A 4,265-nucleotide genomic window follows, 5' to 3' on the forward strand; every position below is an offset into this window, starting at 1 on the left:
AGAGTAAACTAGATGTACATAACTTGTGTCATAAACATGGCTGTTTTAAAAATATGCCTACAGTCTCTTCAGCAAATGGCATTAGGAAAGCTGGTCAGCATGTGAAGTTAGAACACTTCCTCACACCACACACGGAAATAAACTCAAAATGGCTTAAAGACTGAACTAGAAGACATGACACCATAAAACTCTTAGGATAGAACATATACAAAACATTCTCAGACATAAATCATAGCAATGTTTTCTTAGGTCAGTCTCCCAAGGCAAAAAAAAATTAAAAAATTAAAAAAATAAGTGAAACCTAATCAAACTTAGAAGCTTCTGCATAGTGAAGGACACTGTCAACAAAACAAAAAGATAACCTACAGAATGGGAGAAAATAATAGCAAACAATGTGACTAACAAAGGCTTAATTTCCAACATTTATAAACAGCTCATACAGTTCAGTATCAGAAACAAAAAGAGCCCAATCAAAAAATGGGCCAAAGATACAAATATACATTTCTCCAAAGATGAAATATAGATGGCCAATAAACACATGAAAAGATGCTCAGCATTGCTAATTATTAGAGAAATGCAAATCAAAACTACAATGATCACCTCATACCGGTCAAAATGGGCATCATTTAAAAGTCTACAGATAATATGCTGGAGAAAGTGTGTAGAAGGGGCTCGCTCCTACACTATTTGTGGGAACATAAATTGGTGAAACCGCTATGGAAAATAGTAAGGAATTAAACTAAAAATAGAGCTACCGTATGATCCAGAAATCCCACTCCTGGGCATTTAGCCAGAAAAGACAAAAACTCCCAATGTGCATAGCAGCAGTATTCATAATAGTGAAGGTAAGTGTCCATCAACAGATGAATGGATAAAAATATGTAGCACACACACACACACACACACACACACACACACACTGTAATATTAGCCATTAAAGAGAAACAATGCCATTTGCAGCAACATTGTTGGACCTAGAGACTATCATACTAAGTGAAATAACTCCAAGAAAGGCAAATATATGATATCAGGTTATATTTTATATGGATTCTTAAAGAATGATAGAAATGAACTTTATAAAACACAGACTCACAGACATAAAAGAACTTAGAGTTACCAAAGAGGAAAGGGAGATGGGAGGATAAAATAGAAGTTTGGGATTAATATATACACTACTATATATAAAATAATAAGATCTTACTGTATAGCATGGAACTATATTCAAAATCAAAATAAACTATAATGGAAAAAATCTGAAATATATATTTCAGATATGTATATACATATATACACATACACATATATATCTGAATCACTTTGCTATACACAAGAAACACATTATAAATTAACCTTAACTATATCTATGTATACTAGATACATATATATCCACAGATTTTTTGGTATCCTCCCTTCCAGAGGTAGAGCTTTATTTTCCTTAAGTGTGGGCTGGACTTGCTTTAGAATATAGCAGAAGTGATGGGCTGTCATTTTCGAAATTAGGTTATAAAAAGACAGGCTTCTGTCTTGCACATACCTGCCTTCTCCTGAATCACTTGCTATGAGGAAAAATGTATTGTGGGGATACTCAGGAAGTCTATGCAGAGATCCACATGGCAAATAGAGTTCTTGGGCTGCCAGCTAGCAAGGAACTCCTGCCAGCAATCACGTTAGCAAGCTTGGAAGCAGATCTTCCAGGCCTAGTCAAGCCTTGAGATGCCTGCAGCCCCAGCCAGCAGCCTGACTGTTGAATCTCAATGAGAGACCTCAAGTCAGATGAGCTAAACCATTCCTGGGTTCTCAGCCCTCAAACTGTGTGAGAGAATGTTTCTTGTTTTAAGGTGCTAAATTTTGATACAGCAACTGCCCTCCATGCCTCTCACACATATATACTCATTACTGCCACCAATATCACCTAGAGTCTTATTTTATCATTCTGTCCTCTGGGTCCAAAAAATGAGGCTTGCCTTTTTGGAATGGGCACTTCTTTTTTTTTTTGATTATTATTATAGATTTTATTGGAGTACAGTTGACTCACAAAACTGTGCTAGTTCCAGGTGTATAGTAAAGTAAATCAGTTACACGTATGCATATATCCATTTCTTTTCAGATTCTATTCCCATAAAGTTTATTACACAATATTGAGTAGATTTCACTGTGGTATACAGTAGGTCCATGTTACCTATTTTATATATAGTAGTGTGTATATGTCAATGCAATGGGTGCACCCATTTGGACTGGGTCCAAGACAAAGCTTTCACCTATAAAATTTTATTATTTGAAAAACTCACATGATAGGAAGTCTACTGTATGTGTGTAAAATTCGTCTAACATTCAACCACCTTCCCTAAGAGAAAGCAAATTTAACCCCTGCAGGAAAAGATTCCCTGTAGATCATTAGTTTTAAAAGCTGGAAGAGAAGAAAAAGCAGAATCTCTCAAGAAAATGAGAAATATTTCTGTCTCAAATGTCTTTTTTTCCCCTTTAGTAAGTGAATAAGAGGCTGGAAATCCACTGATTATAATGGCCTATTCCATTCCACAGGCATTTGTATCTTTCGGGAGAGGGAAAATAATTTTTTTCAAAGGTTCCAGATCAGTTGGGTGATGACCCCTCTCATTGAAAAAAAGCCATTTTCTTAAGAATGACTAAGAATTTGAATCAATAGATCATTTTTCTTCCAAAAGATTTTCTGATAACAAGGAATGGGTCCCCTTTCACACTACAAATTCTACTCAAGGCTTGGCATCAATTTTATGCATGACTTTAATGACATTCCTTGAGCCAGATCTAGGCATGGGCCTGCAGGTAATGGATGTTATTTCAAACCACTGTAGGGAAGCCGGCTGGATAAAAGGTGGATGTAGGCTCCAAAAGGACTTGCCAAACAGAGAGAAGGGTTCATGTGGGAAAGGAAAACCATTTCTCAGGTTTTCTATTCCACTTTGTAAAGGAAAGGGGTTATACTCAAGGGACAGAGGTTAACAAAAACCACTGCTCATATGTTGCAGTCAACAGCCCGCCATTTTTCATACAGATGGAAATCAAGGCCAACAGGGTAATCTTAACTCATTGTACATTCGTCTGCTCATTTGATTGCAGACAAACACCTGGGGTGGTCTCCTCTGCCTCCTTTCCCATTGACCACCCTGGGAGCTTTGTACGAAGAACCTATTTCTTTTTGAATCCCTGACCCTTTCTCCTGATCCCTTTGCTAAATCCATGACCATTGCAGCAGGTCCCACAGGAAGACAAGAGGGAGGATGAGGAGGCCAAAAAGATGGTTATATATTTGATTTTTTTTCTTCCATGAGTGTATATTCCTTTAGTGGTTTTTTTTGTTTTTTTTTTGTTTTTTTTTTAGAAGACAAGAAAGAAGCACAACCTTCATTTTTGCAGAATTGTTAGCAGTCCTCTTCCCTTTGCCTGCACTACCTTCTCACCACCCATTCATTATCCTTGCAGCAGAAAATGGCCCTGACTGAACTAACTGCTCTATATACTCCTCATATAAAGACAAGGTGAAATCCAAGGGACATGATCAACATGACAATAAATGTTTAACCTAACAATCAAAGCAATGCAAATTAAAACCATTTACTTAACATATACACAGTACATAAAATAGATAACAACAAGGACCTACAGTATAGCACAGGGAACACTATTCAATATTCTGTAGCAACCTATATGGGAAAAGAATGTGAAAAAGAACAGATATGTGTATGTGTGTAACTGAATCACTTTGCTGTGTACCAAAACTAACACAACATAGTAAAGCATCTATACTCCAATAAAAAAATTTATTTCCTTTAAACTGAAAAAGATTAAAAAGAAGGATAATGTTCAGTGCTAAGGGGGTGGTGGGAATATAATCACTCTCATATATGCCATTAAAGGATAAATGGGTATGCCTTTCTTTCTTTTTTTTTTTCTTTCTTTTTTTTTTAGGGCTGTACTTGTGGCATACAAAAGTTCCCAGGCTAGGGGTTGAATTGGAGATGCAGCTGCCAGCCTACACCACAGCTCACAGCAACACCAGATCCTTAACCCACTGAGCAAGGCCAGGATCAAACCCACATCCTCATGGATACTAGTTGGGTTCATTACCCCTGAGCCACAAGAGGAACTCCAGGGTACATCTTTCTGATCAAGAACATGGAAGCAATTACACCAAATGACAAAATGCAGATCACAAACCTATGATGTCATGTTTTTGTAGAAACACATAGGTGAGTTTAAAGAAAGATATGAAGAAAGTACCAAAA

Source organism: Phacochoerus africanus, chromosome 11, assembly GCF_016906955.1.
Source record: "Phacochoerus africanus isolate WHEZ1 chromosome 11, ROS_Pafr_v1, whole genome shotgun sequence".
Lineage (NCBI taxonomy): Eukaryota > Metazoa > Chordata > Mammalia > Artiodactyla > Suidae > Phacochoerus > Phacochoerus africanus.